At 43.4% G+C, this 15,798-nt stretch overlaps 1 protein-coding gene across 2 annotated transcripts in view; it reads right to left on the bottom strand.

Annotated features, from left to right (window-relative positions):
* Positions 1-1,345, bottom strand: part of RASGRP3 (RAS guanyl releasing protein 3) — a 39,027-nt gene extending 37,682 nt beyond the window's left edge. For both annotated transcript variants that reach the window (XM_016219004.2, XM_016219005.2), the window contains exon 1: positions 1,221-1,345. The gene's annotated coding sequence lies outside the window, so the exon portion shown is untranslated. The remainder of the gene's footprint in view (positions 1-1,220) is intronic.
* Positions 1,346-15,798: the final 14,453 nt, after the last annotated feature.

The following is a 15,798-nucleotide window of genomic DNA, read 5'->3' as shown; positions in this document are numbered from 1 at the left end:
GGTCACCTTACTGGCAAGGCCTTTCCTGACCACCAGTTAAAACAATCTCTTTCCCCGCGTCCAGCTCCCACTTGGCATGCCCTCCCTCACTTCCTGAATTTCCTTTTCTTCTTACATGTATCTGCATTTGACTTATTATATAGCTCACTTGTTTATTTGGGTTTTTAAAAAAATTTCTCTAGCATTATAAGCATAAGTTTCATGAATTCAGGGATTGTTGTGTTTTTTTCCTCTGATGTATTCTCCAACTCCTAAGATTTTGCCTCTGACATGGGCGATACTCAAAACAGCATGTGCTAACTTAATGAACGAGTGGATGATTAGATGAAGAAATTAATAAAAGAAAAATCGTACAAGGTATGTTGCTGAATATGTGTATATTTCTTTGAATGTGTACTACCAATTGTAAGAGGTTATTTTTTAGTTTGTTTTACTAACTTAAATCAGCTTTTAGGAAACATGGCTAGGACAGAAGTTTCTGCCAGCTTTCTAGACTATCGGATCTGCCTATATTTATAACACGAACTTGGTACCTCTTCCAGGACATCTTGGGGCAGCACTTCTCTGACTTCCCTGGTGTAAATCCTGCCAATCCCATTAACAGTCAGTTGACAAGTCCGGTTACCTTTGTGTCTGTTCAGACTTTTTTATTATCTTGTGAACTCTTATTGCTGAGTAGTAGATTTATTACTTAGAATCAAACAGCCTAGACTAACTCAACTAGTTTCTCAGGTCAAATCCAAAATTACTCAGCCAAGCTGTGTGGAGAAGTTGTTGACCTTTCACGAGGGGTTAGAAATAACCTGGTACCGAAACCCTGTCACCATGTTTGGAGTTATATTTGTGACCTGCAAAGAGCCAGCCCAGGAGAGCCGGGGGCTGGGCTATCCCGTTCCAATCTGCTTCTATAATCAGTAGCTGTGCCTGTGTCCCTGCTTCCCACCCCGTCGCCTGCACATTCACCTGAGATCTCATTTCACATATGCGGATACTGTTCCCTGCAACTGCCTTTTCCAAAGGAAAGCTCCTTTCTTGCGAAAGCAATGTGCATTCATCACTGAAAGCAGACAGTGAGAAAGAAAAGGGAAACAGTTACCCATTATTTCACCATCCAAAGATAGCTCTTGCGTGTATCACGGCATGTTTCTGTTAGTTTCTCTAGGCATATTTGTCTTGCAGAGTTTCTGACATAATCTATAATAGTTTAAAGAAATACCTACCTATTGGTTTCACACAGATTTCCAGGTCTGAAAGGATTTTAAGGGCCATTTTCATCATTGGAAATTGCACTGGGAATGTAGTCTGCAGGACTGGCTTATCCAACTTAAACAGTAAGTACTTTGGAGAACCTGATAAAAGAACAGAAAAACAGAAAAAACAAAACCCAGACAGTTAAATAATAGAAACCCCAAAAGATCCCCTTAGTATTAAAGCATTTCCAAAAACCTTGAAATATAGGTGTTTTGGGAGATTTGGGTCTCAACTTCACCCATAAAATGAGTTAAAAAAGAGAAAACATTCAACATAGTTACTTGGTGACTTGATATTTTACAAGTCAAGCAGTTTAAAAAACAAATCAGCCTATTAAAAACCTACAGATGTTGCAAAACCAAAATGTATACACATAGTGTAAAATATTACTTTAGTCCAAACGGACTTCTATCAGTGGATTACTCACTAAGAATTTCCAAACAGTGACTTTGGGATGTTAGTAAACCTCTAAAACAGTTTGTTGTGGTGATCCTCAAGCTCTGGCTCTTAATCACTCCTGACTGTCTCAGCGTGAAAGTCAATGTTATTTTAGTCCAGGTTGTTTAGTCTCCCAGTGGTTTAGGAGTTGCTCTGATGCTGATAGGTACCCTCGGGCTGCAATGGACACTGTCACTCCCCACCATAGACATTTTCTCACAAGTCTGGAAAGGACACAATAAACCCAAATTTCCCCAGGGGTTGAATCATTTCTAATAAAGAAGTTCTCACTTCAAAAGGGCAACAGAGTTCTGTTGGGTGTGATTTCCAAAGGCCATGGTGTGTTCGTGCAGCAAGAAGGCTTTCATTAACATGACTGGCGAAGCCTCTATCTTAAAAAAAAAAACACCTTCTGAGGTTGCCTAGGACAATAAGAACTGTGCTCCCAATTTTAGAAAGAGTGAACAGGAGCCGATGCCATGCAACTATCTATTAACAGATATAAATGCGCACCCACGGGCTCATGACTCAGAACGTTTAGAGTTCTAAAAAGTTGGAGTTCAACATGAAGATAACCAAATGGGGCAAGTTTTACTTGCCTCTGAGTAAAATGTTATTAATTTGCTTGCTGTACTAGATTGTGTAAGGAGTTAGTGAGGTAGCACATAAAGCGTGCCCACCATGTGGCCTGCGAAACCCTGTGTGCTCAGGGGAGGTGTCTCCCTTTGCCTGCCTTGCTTCTTCCTTTCCAATCCTTAAAGGCTCTTAAGTTGAGGATTTAAGTTGCAGTAGAGGATTAATGTGTCGAAGTGACAGGAAGAGAGATGGTAGTTTGGGGAAGGGAAAAGGAAATAGAAGAAAAAATATAGTGCCCCTAGAGCATCCAGTAGTGGAGCAGGTGGCCTCATCGGTAATGGAAGCCCATTCCTGAAATTTCTCCAGCCAAAGCGAGGTAATGGCTGTCAGAGATGCTGCAGACGAAATTCCCAGACAGCGTCCAGGAAGCACGCCAAATGACAGCAAAGGTTCCTCCTGGCTCTAGGGTTGCAGAATTTATAAGGTGAGATATTATATCTAATAAGTATTCAACAAATGGTTTTGAAATGATGTTGGCCATATTAGAACTTCCGAAGATTGTCTTGCCTATAGCATTATCTCTATTCCAAGAAGAAAAAAACACCGAAAACCCTTGAAAACTCTTTCCCCCTAATAGCAGATATTGAATTTATACATAAATTACCATACATACGTCTTGACACTCATATGACCTTCATATGGAAACAAGAGGGTTTCTCTAACTGCCTAAATCCTTTGTGAAAATGGGTGGTAAATGTTACAAACCTTTAAGCCTTAAGGATTAATAATGACTGAGGTGTCATAGCATTTGTTGTTCTGGCAACATTCAGGCTTAATCTCCCTTTCTAACCACAGACATGAGATTTAAAAAGTTTTGCGATTATATTCTCTGAGACTCCATAGGAAAATCAAGATTATTGAGCTCAGTAGGAGAAATGGTAACAAAATTCTAAAAGATAATTCATTTGACGAATACCTACTGTGAATCTATTAGACACTGGTACTAAGCAAGGTACTAGAGTGGCTGGCAGGAGGTTGGGGGTGAGGAGAGAGAAGGCTGAATTGGCGAGCAAGACAGAGGCAATTCTTGCCCTTATATTCTAGCAAAGAATTAAACAAGTAATTACAATAACAGATCCTATGAAGGGGCGGGGCACTCATTTAGTCTAGGAGCCAGAGGAGTTTAAGCTCAGCAGAGTGGGTGGGAAGATGACAAATGAAAAATGTTTTAAATGACCAAAGTATTTTTTTTTTAATCTTCACCTGAGGATATTTTTTCCATTGCTTTTTAGGGAAAATAGAAGAGAAACAGAGAGAGAGGGAGAGAGAGAAACATTGATGTGAGACAGACACATCAATTGGTTGCCTCCCCCACGCGCCCCATCCGGGGCCCAGGATCAAGTCTACTACTGAGGTACTTGCCCTTGGCTGTAATTGAACCCAGGACCCTTCAGTCCGGGAGGTCGACGCTCTAACCACTGAACCAAACAGGCTGGGGCTAAAAGCTCTAGCTGATCTTCTCCTGCACAGAGCTTTTACTAAATTAATGGAGTATTAATATTCAGTGTCGTCTTAGATTTTAGAAAATGAAGAAATAATAATCTCTACAAATACTACTTGCTGGTGGTATGTAATATGATAAACATAATGTCTGAAAAATTACCTCTATTATGTTTAAATGCTGTAACACCCAGAAAGATAAGTATTATTCTGTTTACTTCATGGGTGAGCACATTGAGGCCTACAGACGTTAATTACTTGTTCATATCATGTTACTCGTTTGCAAAGCCAGGTCCATCTGACTTCCAAAACTTAAACTTTTTCCACTTTATCCACACAAATTTTAGCTGTTATTAAGGCTTGCCTATTAGATCAGTTTATAGGCATTGTCTAGAACAAATGTTTACTATTCTCTGTGCTTGGCTTCGAAGCATTCTGTCATAGGCCCTATTGTCTGAAAATTGAATGACCAGCATTATTACAGCAAGGTTGGCAATTCAGGGACTCACTGGTACCAAATACTGAACAGAAGTCAATAACCAGCTCAGAGCTCATCTCACAAGACCTCCTTGCATTTTCTGGTTAACAATCAAGTAACAAATTTTATTTATTTTTTCTCGGTTACTGGGATTTAACACTGGTAACCAAGCTAACATATTTACAGCTATCTGACATGAGTTGAATGAGGAAAGAAAGTCTCGAAGAGCTCTAGTAATAAATACCATGGAATTCCGAAGTCCCACCAAGGAAGTATTTTCCTGCCATTTGGCTAGAGCTTGACATGAAAGAGGACCGAGGTATATACATATTAGACATTTGCAATCAGGTGGACACATTCAACCACATGGAAGAGTTATGACCTACTATGGCAACTTCAGTGTTCAAATTGTAAATAACACCCCAAAATAAGGTCCAAAACTAAGACACGTTCAGCTCAGAAGTAGATGGTGATGATGGTGACGGTGATGATGACGATGATGATGATGATGATGATGATGATGATGGGGGGGGAAGAGGTAGTCATCTTTATGACTGCTCCTGTGCCAGTCACTGTGTGGAGCATTTACCCAGTGAACTCTGGGGGTCCAGGTTCCACCCCAGAAATCCAGCAATATGTAAGACGCAGCTAAACCATGTTAAGTAACTGTTACAAAAAAAAAAAAAGCAAGGAGGCCTTGTGAGATGAGCTCTGAATTGGTTATTGACTTCCGTTCAGTACTCAGTGCCAGCACGAATATGCTCATGCCTTATGTGCCCACCATGAGCAAGAAGGCATTTTCAATGCTGTCATAAGTAAATAAAACTCTCAGGCATCCTCCTACTGGGGCCAGATGGCAATCTCAGAGGGCAGAATCTACACAAAGAGGCTCCAGGGGGATGAAGATTTCACAGAGCAAGCCTCTAAGAAGCAGGAGAATGTGAACAGGAGGGACAGCCTAGGGGACAGACTCTCTCTCTAAGCTATTGTCACTCCACGCTGGGGGTGGACACTGCCTGTCTCTGAAAATACCAGGAAAGGGTTTAAAATCCTGAGTTCTAAATTGCTATGCAGGAATGCGGCAAGAAGCACTGACAATGCAAGATTGCTCTCAAAAGTGCCTCCATGCTCTCAGAGAAAGGCATTATTTGGTAAAGGCCAGTGGTTACTGACTATCTATTAGATGTTAAGCATGTGCTACAGGCTGGAGATGTAAAGAACCTGTTCTCAAGGACCCACGTCACCATGTGGGAGAGAGATTCTGAACCGGTTATTAAAAAACAATGATTCTGTTAAGTCCAGTGTCAGGGACTCGTGCCCAGGGTGTTATGAAAGCACAGAAATGGGACCGAATTCAACTGAAGAGATTTAGGAGGGCTCCCTGAAAGAAGACACCCAAGAGTATTAAATTTTATGGATCACAAACCTAAAACAGAAAATACCAGCTAAATTCAGTGGTGTCAGCCAGGGAAGTGGCTGGAAATACCTGAGCACAGCTCCAGAACTGAGCATGAAATAGATATCACCAATCTGCTATCGGGAAACTCACCACAAGAAAAACAGAACAAGAACGCACAGGAGATAACATTTAGAGCAAGAGCTGATGACAGTAAAGCGGTTGGGGTCAGGTAGGACAATATAAGTTCTGACCTAGCTTTGGATTTAAAAAAATCATAAGTAAATGAATGCACTACGGAAAACACTGGGGCTATACAATACTGCTTTATTATTATAATTATTATTCATTTGATTATGCAATTTCACTATTGATAGCAATAAACTTTAAAAGCTAAATTTAAAAAAATATATTTATTTATTTATTCATTTTATTGATTTCAGAGAGAGGAAGGGAGAGGGGGAGAGAGAGAAACATCAATGATGAGAGTCATTGATCAGCTGCCTCCTGCAGGCCCCCTGCTGGGGATCGAGCCGTAACCCGGGCACCTGCCCTGACCGGGAATCGAACCGAGACCTCCTGGTTCATAGGTCGATGCTCAACCGCTGAGCCACGCCCGCTGGGCAAAAAGCTAAATTTATTACGGTAGTTTATGCTAATTTTTGTACAGGTAGCTACTTGAAGATGTAATGATAATTTCCCTTTTATGTTATCATCTGAGTGAAACCATTTTGCTCTTGCTTAGAAACCAGTATGTTTACAGCACTCTTATGGTATGGTAGAGTCTCAGCTTGAAATTATTTCTGAAGCAGGGATTTGGAGCTGGGCTTTTTATTGGAACCCATTAAAAATAAAGTATAGGAACAAAAACAAGCTCTAAAAATTATTTCCGTCCTCTCATTATATTCACACAACTTGAAGCCCGTGAATAGGAGGCTGTGCTTAATGACCTTGCCCTCTTTTACGTCAGATGTTTCTCCTACAGCAAATGTGTCTTTCTGTCTCAAAAAGGAAAACACATCTCTAGAGGTGGCTGCATTTCTCTTCCTTCCATCTAAGACACCAATTTCACCTGACTCCTGGAAAGAACACATAGCACATGCCAACGAAAGAGGGAGCATAAGTGACTAGAAAATGTCAGGAGTATCTTAGGGCCCATTTAACTTCTCTACGGTTCCCCTTCATCACTTCTAACATGAGAGACATAATAGTACTCTGCCTTTCTAATCAGAACAACAACAAAAAATTCATTTGTGAAAGGATTTAAGAGCATAAAGCACAATGAAAAAAGGGAAGTCCTAAAATTATGAAATGTTGCAAACTACATTTGCAAAGTGGTTATTGAGGATTTAGGATGCAGGGTGGGACAAAAGCGGGTTTACAGTTGTTTGTATGGGAAGGAACACAATAATTAACAAATAATAATACAGGAACAGACTGTTCCGTGTCCTCGCAACTGTAAACCGACTTGTGCCACACCCTGTGTGTTTCCCAGCGAGAACCATGTAAATGGATTAAAAGCCGACCTACACACAGGACAAGGAGATCTGCGGGGCGCTGTCAAAAATGCTGAAAAGAACTTTGGGATTCTCAGGAAGTTCAGATGTTGACAGTTACTGGTTCCTTGTCTGACAAATCAGCCTCAGAAATTGCGTCGCTCCTGAAACATGAGTCCAGCGGGCATGTTCCACTCACCAGTGGATCCAGGGAGACACAGGAGGGGAAAGGGAGAGAGAGGGAGAGGGAGACGAAGGAGCCTTTTGATAAGGAGTGAGGGGGGAAGGCCTGGGACATGGCTTTTGTTGGCAGTTATAAAAGAAGGGAGGAGTTAACTCATTGGAACTGGATTGTTAGCAATTTAAGTAAACACTAGGTGTCTTTTCTGGCCAAACACAAAAACAAACAAAAACACCAGCTCTCTAGGGGCGGCTTCTCCTACCTGCCCTTCCTTCAGGGCCAGTTCCATCCCCCTCGAAACCACCAAAATCAAGTTCTGTCCAAGTCTCCCTCCGCTCCGCACCCCACACTTCCCCAAACCTGCTCTGGTGGACGTGAGGCTAGTGCTCAGCAGCCACGTGTTGCTCTTGACCACACTCCCGCTAAAATTTTATCCTTGGATGGTTTCCTGCTCTTCCCCGGCTGGCCTCCTGTGCCGCTGGGCACACTTTCTCTGTCTCACGTGCAGGCTCCTCTCTTGCTGCTCGGGGTTCGCAGGTTTCCCTGCCTGGCCTTTCCTCTCACCTCAAACTCTGTCTCTGGTAAACTCATCCACAGTCGTTCCTTCAACTTCCACCAGTAAGTTGGTGACTCCAAAGCAAACTCAGGCCAAGGCGGGGTCTGGAGACAGGCGGACTTGGGATTGTGTCCCGGCTCTGCTACTACCAGTGTGTGACTTTGGGCAACTTTTGCTTAACTTTTGGGTAAGTTTTCACCATGGAACCATCATATGTTGCTAACGGAAATGTAAAATGATGCGGCCACTTTGGAAAACAGTTTGGCAGCCCCTCAAAAACTTAAACGGAGAGTTACCATACAATCCAGCAAATTCACTCCTAGGCATATACCCAAGAAGACTGAAAACTTACGTTCACACAAAAGCTTGCACGCAAATGTTCGCAGCAGTATTATTCATAACAGCCCCAAGGCGAGGCAGCCCAAATGTCCATGGCCTGATGAGTGGCTGCACAAAGTGAGCTATCTAGACCATGGAACATGCAACCACACGAAAGCAGCAAGGACTGGCACGGCGACGACAGGGACAACCTTTAGAACCGTATGCTAAGCGAAAGAAGCCCAGCACAAAAGGCTGCATCATATATTGTATGATTCCATTGATGTGAAACGTTCAGAATAGGCAAATCTATAGAGACGGAAAGAAAATCAGTGGCTGCCAGGGGCTGGGGGAGACGGGCGTAGAAAGTGACTGCAGAGTTCCGAGTTTCTTTCTGGGGCGATGAAATCTTCCGGAATTTGATAGTGGCGGTTTACAACCTTGTGAATGTATTAGAAATCGCTGAACTGTCACTTTAAAAGGGTATGATATATGAATTACATCTCAATTTAAAACTTTTTACTTAATTAAAAAACATGTCTTCTTTACCTTCCTGAACTGCTTTATCACCTAGACGTCCTTCCTTGTTTCCTCCACCTGCCTCCCAATATTCTATGCCAGAAACTTGGGACTCACCCGAGGTTTCCTAGCACCTCCTTTCACCACCCCTCCACACCCAAGTCTTCTCATCTGCCCCCCAAGTGCTTCTCACCTGCCTCTTCCTCTCCACGGCCACTCCCGGGTTCAGAACAGCTGCCGCCCGGGCCCACTGCAAGGCTCACTCACGAGGCCTCTGGGTTAACGCCCCCCTCCCGTCAGTCTCCACTCTCTCGGTGCCAAATCAGCCTTTCCAAAGTATTAGATCGATCACATGACCCCCATTTTCAAAATTCCCCGCCGTTCCCCATTGCCTCTTACCTAGATCTAAAGTCGTTGGATGGCATACAAAGCCTCTCGTGAATGGTCCCCACTCTCTGGGCACCCACAGCCTAACTCTGCTTTACTCCACCACATGCCACGCTGCTGTAAAATGAAGTTCTGTTTCATAGCGCCCCTGGGGACGGAGTGAATGTCTGTGTCCCCCCAAAACCCATATGTTAAAATCCTAATCTCCAATTTTATGGTATCTGGAGAAGGAGCCTTTGAAAGATAATTAAGTCACGAAGATTTGCTGTTGAAGACACCCAGCCTGAGCTAACACATCGTGCTCTGCACACCCGGCTTCTCGGCACAAATGTCTCCCCTCCCCCAGAAGGCGGCTTGGCCGTCACACACGCCTCACACGCTCCTTGAATTGTCCCCTCCCGCCCAGCTCTTCCAGGCAGACTGGGCACCCGACATACTGACTTCTGGAGGCCTGGCATGACCTGTGTCACAGAGCGGGCTCTTGAGAACTAGATCACATCTTTTGTCTTTCTAGGCCCCAGGAGAGAAGTGCGTCTGATATCTTCACACGGTTCCTTCTCTGCCATCTTCTTCCGACGTGGTCCTTCAAGCTTCCAGTTCGATTCTTCCCCCATTTTCTCCTCTGGTCTTATTCTTGTCTTGAATTTTTTTCTTTTGATTATTAAATGAATTTACTCCGATTATATTAACATGCCCATAATGGAATTTCAGGATATGCCTCCAGACTTTTAGCGTTACAGATTTATGTTAAAGAAAGATACAGCCTGGCTGGGCGTGGCTCAGTGGTTGAGCGTCGGCCTAGGATCCAGGCGATCAGGGTTTGATTCTTGGTCAGGGACATGCCCAGTTGCAGGCTTGATCCCCAGTCAGGGGCGTGCAGGAGGCGGCCGATCAATGACTCTTTCATCACTAGTATTTCTCTCTCTCTCCCTCTCCTTTCCTCTCTCTGAAATCAATAAAGATATATTTTTTAAAAAAAGAAAGATACACTGAGTACTTTTCCCTGTCATTTTATCTTCTATTTAATAAACAGTTTTTCTGGCCAGACACTGTGCTTAACACCATGGTCAAAGTACAGGCATATACCAGGCACAGATTATGATCTCGGAAGGCTCAGGGTCTACAGAGGGGACCCCCACGCTGCGGCGGGAAGGCCTAAAGCTGGGATGAAAGTCTGTGTGTGCAGCTCTGCTACTCTCCCAGCGCTGAGGAGGGGAGCTGCCCTGGTGCGAGCACCACAGCCCAAAGCTCTGCGAAGGCCACCCGCGGGCACAGCCCAGGGCCGCCCTCTCTGGGCCCTGCGCGGGCTTCCCACGCCTCGTGGGCTGAGCGAGTCCCCTCCTGAGCACAGCTTGACGTTCAGCACCCGGCTCGAGAGCCAGCCCACTGGCACCCAGTTCCACTCCTGCACTTTTCAGCTGCACGGCAAGTTATTTAGTCTGTGTCTCTGTATCTTTATCCCAATAGTAGGATACTAATAGTATCTAGTTGTAGGGTTGTTATGAGAATTAAAAGAGTTAACATAGGTCAAGTGCTCATTAACGGGCACAACATGTATTCTCAAAAAGTGTTAGTGACTATTATTTTCCTGGTAAGTGGCCCGGAATTGCTCTCTACCCAAGGGATGAAATAATTCCTATTTATGTCATCTCTCTCATAGATTTTATTTACATACCCCAAAAGATTCTGTAATCAGCTTCACACTCTGCAGTATTCAGCATTCTGGAAGGACAAAGCTAGCAGTCTCTACACATACAACTCAACCTCTTCAATTATATATATTTTAAATATGTTTTTATTGATTTCAGAGAGAGTAAGTGAGAGGGAGAGAGAGAGAGAGAAACTTCAATGATGGGAGAGAGTCATCGATCGACACGCCCCCTACTGGGGATCGAGCCAGCAACCCAGGGCTGTGCCCTGACAGGGAACTGAACCGTGACCTGGTCACTGAGCCACACCCGCCGGGCTCAATTATATTGTATTGATCAGTTGCAATCTACTTTTCATCATAAGTACTTAAGGGGATACAGACACATACATGCCCCAAAGAGGAGGCAAGAGATTTCAGTAGGTACATATAGAAAAAACCCAGTGGCATCTCATGTGTGCCACTGAGTCGTGAATGGGATTTAAGTCCTCACGATGGCATTCACTCTTCTGCCAAACGGAAATAAATGCATGTCACCTGATTAATGTCCCTAAAGACAATTCTTGAGAGTGGGTATTACACAAAAACATTTCCAAGAAAAGTTTTGCTTATGGATCTACTAGTCACAATAAGGATCTTGAAAAGTTGAAATAGTAAGTGAAACCAAACTGGGCACTAAAATTAGAACAAAAACCTCCTAGGCTTCTGTGGTAATCTGTGGGGATTTCACAAATCTGCATGTTCACACAGTCTTTAACCCTTGCCAATTTTTCTCTCACCACAATATCTCATCTTCAGCGGCTCCTTTTCAACGTGCTTCTAATTTCTGGTCTAGGAGACAGAGCATGCATTTATTTATTGGATTATCTTAGCACTCTTTACCCACCACACAAAACCTGGGTGCACTCACCACATGTTTAGGTAGAAAGATACTTCCTCACCACTAAATGCAAGACAAATTATTCATTGCATTTTTAACACAGAAAAATACAAATGAAAATGTTTAAATCTCTCACTGTTACTACTGCATACTAATGCGATAGAAATACTTGGTTTGAGAGAGAAAGGCAAAAGGCACCATAAAAACATCAACGACTGGGGAAAAGTGCAGAACTATCTGAGGCAGCATCTAGACTGAAAACTCGGGGTGTGCACAAGACCCCAAGGGTATTACTTTCATGCATCTAGGGCAACATGACTGGAGCCCAGGTTTTGTAAGTGGTTGTTTCTTTTTCAGGTATTATAGTTTCTTTTTCCAAATTTAAATTTTGCTTTTATTTTATTTTTTAGTGGGGGGAGGAGGGGAGATCTGTTGTTCCGCTCAATTACGCATTCATTGGCTGAGTCTTGTGTGTGCCCTGACCGGGGATCGAACCTGCAACCTTAGCGTATCAGGACAATGTTCTAACTGACTGAGCTACCCGTCCAGGGCTCTCATTTTGCTTTTAAATATGGGAGTCTTTACTTTGATAATGTAATGTCTGCAAAGTGCCAAACATCTATTTTATAAAAACTAGAAAATACTGTACGTCGCCTAGATCTATTCAAAGCTCCCTATCTTTGCTATCGTGCGGAGCAATCAGAATCATCCCAACGAGTTTTTTGCTGAGGATCGTGTTCACAGCAAGGTGACTGTCCAGACGCCAAGTGCTCGACATCAGCAGTGTCTCACACAGATAAGCCTGCGGGTCCTCACACGAAACCGCTTTCCACAATAACCCGAGAGCTCCGGCTTCGGTGCTACAGCACTTAAGTATATAAGTACAGTCGGTGGCAGTGTAAACATTATAAAGATTGGGCTCAAATGCCCTTTACTTTGTGTGTTTTTCTCTTTATCTCAGAGAGCCTGTTCAAAGACGTGCAGATAATAAACCACGAGTCTTGGGCTTCCCTCCAAGCTGAAGACGTGCAGAGGGCACAAGTTCTTCCTCGCTCCGCATCCACAGGCCAGAAAACGGAGACGCCTGGACAGAGAACTAGCCTGTGGAAGTAATTTTTTGTTAGGCTCACATAAAACTGGCTCTCACCAAGTTTCAAAAATTTTGAAGTAGTTGCAAAAATATAAAAATCTAGCCTTTCACATGAAAAATCCAGTTTTCTAGATTCTTGCAGAAAAACCAGATCTGCTAGTTCTGGGGCCGCATCCCAGTGAAGCAGCTGGAGCTTAGGAGCAACTATCTCTCGGTTCCCCAAAGTCCCCACTACCCTCTCTCGTCTCCCCAAACCGACGCCAAGTGTCACTGCCATTTACCATCCCACTCTGTGCCTTTTCTTTTGTAGGAGCTTCAAGAGGAAAGTGGAATATTACTTGTTCCAGATAGAGAACTTGTCTTGCCCCTAATCCACTTCACTCCTATGGTGTCTTCTTGGCCCTGCAGACAGTTGCGTCCGTGAACCCCAGCCTCGGATTTATTGCTGATGTCAGAGATGCTAAGCTAAAGCTCAGGAGGACTCCTCGACGTGCCAGTCTTCAGGATGTTACTAGTTGTAGATCTGACAGGGAAGAATCCCAAGGCAGCTACTTTGCCTTCTGGCATATTTTCATTTAACAAGTGGGTTCGAATTGCAAGACAAGCTTCACTTCTCACCCAAGCAAGGAAGTAAGTTTGGGGATTTCTATAGCATTTGTCAAGCTTGGTTAGGCTAATACATTATTACACATTTCCATTTGTAATATAATTAAAATATCTAGATTACCTCCAAGTCTTGCAATTGCCTCTGACTTTTGTGGTTTTCTTTCACAGAAAAGTTATTTTAATCAATAAAATCAGTGTTCATTAATGATTCCCAGAGAGCATGGGACATGCCATTCCCCTCACAACGCTTTCATTTGTACATTCTGGAAAGGTTAAGGGAAAACACAGTATACACTGGGCATTCTATTAAAAAAATTATGTACCTACTTATGCTGAGAGGCAAATACATTTTCAGTTTCCACACACTCCAGTATCTAGTTTCACTCTCTCCCACTCCCTCTCTCTGTTGCTTTGGATTTGCTGACTAGGATCAGCAACTAGGATCAGCTTTCTCCCCATCACACTGGAGTGAATCAGGCACTCATCACTCTGGGCTCTCGGGGTAATTTCCAGCTCTTAGATAATGAGACCCTTGGATAATTAGTGACTACACAAGTTGAGCAGGTATTATTCCTTTGTTGTTATTATGCTAAAAGGAGACACCAGAAACCAGGGGAGGGTTTACAGGTCAGGGCATTTGCACGGATTGGTCTCTAAACACATCTGGTTTCAATCCGCTCTCTCATTGAAGTCTTCTGATAGTGCTTTTTGGGGTCTATACAGAGAAATTCTGTAGTTCTAATAGAGAAAGAGATTGTGGTACAGGAGAGAACGTTCCCCCATTTCAAGGGGATCTTTTATTTACCAGGTAACCTCATTTTATAAAGAGGAGCCCCGGGGCCAAAAACATAACATATAATTTGCTCGAGTTCAAACAGTGAGTTAATGGAAGAAAGAGAAATACACGGTCACCCTGCGCTTCCATAGAATCCAGACTTGCGCTGAGGTCGGGGACATAAAAAGTACATGTGGCAGAAGGCTGACTTTGGACCAATGCATCTGCTTAAAAAAGTGTGAGTTTTCGGCCATGAAGCGGCTCTCCTGCCATCTAGATACGGCGAAATGAAGCAGGATATTGCTGCCCATCAAGGAATTTCTGCTCACCAGTCTGACTTCAAGAGAACTTGGCTCTTTGACTTGGCAAAAAATATTTCAACCTTATCATCTCCCTTTGTCAAAATAGTTTTTGTGTTCAGCTGTCTAGGATGATATGGGGGTTTTAGTAAGAAGCTAAAATTCCTGGTTGCCGGTGCTGGGCATCGGAAGCAGTTCTGGGTAACTCTGAGATGGGCAAAAATGTGTGGGTGCAGGTGAGCTCGAGCTGGTGGCGCCTTGGAGCTCAAAAAGGCTCTCAGCACAAACAACTGGCTCCCTGGCTCCGACATGTGGGTCCTGGACCCTGTCTGTTCATCTACTCCTGTCACATGGAACCCTACATATTTTGTTGGTTACCTTTGGTCACTCACACTTTGACTTTTCTTTTTTACTCTCCCAGAAAAGGCCTGCGCGTGCTCCCTTTCCCCACTCTGAACCCACTCCCTCAACACCAGCAGGCTCTGAGACTCTGCCCCTGGGCTCCCAGGTTTGGGATCAAACAGGTTACAAACTGCAGCTCCCACTGTCTGTGTCTTCGAGCTCCACCTACATCAGTGACAGCTTTTCAAGGAGGGATGGGAATGGGGTAAGTGGATTTTTAAGGAGTAAATACTCCTCACATGCTCAGCAGTGTGTTTAGGGCTTGGGTGGCTCCAATCTTAACGCTGCGGGGAGACTTCTGTACTTTACAAAATGAGATTATTGTCTTCAGGAGGATACCTGACTGTTATTAAACGCTTGAGAGAAATTCAAGGAGACCCCTGGGTGCAGATGGACCACGTACGCAGGGCCTCAAAGCGTCTGTGAACCACTGCTCAAATGCACAAATACTGGTTGCCCCAGAAGATTTTAGAAGAAGACAAAGGGAAATCAGTATTTCCTGAGGTCCCACCAGCCAGTGCCATTTTTCTGCACCTTAAAAAACACGGACTTGCCCAACGCAAAAGAAGAGGGAAAAATCATTCCCTGTTTCCCACCATCAGATTTTCTGAATCACAAAAATTTGAGATACTAAAATTTTCACCCCTTCCCAAAAGTCCATGAGCAACCCCAAACTTAACATTTAATTTAAAAACTGACAGGTTGCTGGCTCACAAACCACAAGTGTTCAGACATGTGCACAGTGTAGTCCTCAGTCAGAGAAAATTGACGGGACATATCATCTGCACCATCTTGAAAGGGGCTTGGTATGTATTGAATGTTTTTCTTCAAAGGAGATTAGGGGGCAATAATTTAAGTTCATCCTATAAAATAATTCTATAAAAAAGAGTTAATAGTATTATCTCTATATTATCAATAAACAAATTGGAATACAAAGAAATTTAGTGTATTTTCAGTTGGTTAATTAATCAACAAGCACTTATTAAATATTATCTTTTTTCC

This window comes from Miniopterus natalensis, chromosome 13 (assembly GCF_054644295.1).
Source record: "Miniopterus natalensis isolate mMinNat1 chromosome 13, mMinNat1.hap1, whole genome shotgun sequence".
NCBI lineage: Eukaryota > Metazoa > Chordata > Mammalia > Chiroptera > Miniopteridae > Miniopterus > Miniopterus natalensis.
The sequence above is the reverse complement of the archived record's forward strand: the minus strand, read 5'-3'. Positions and strand labels throughout refer to the sequence as shown.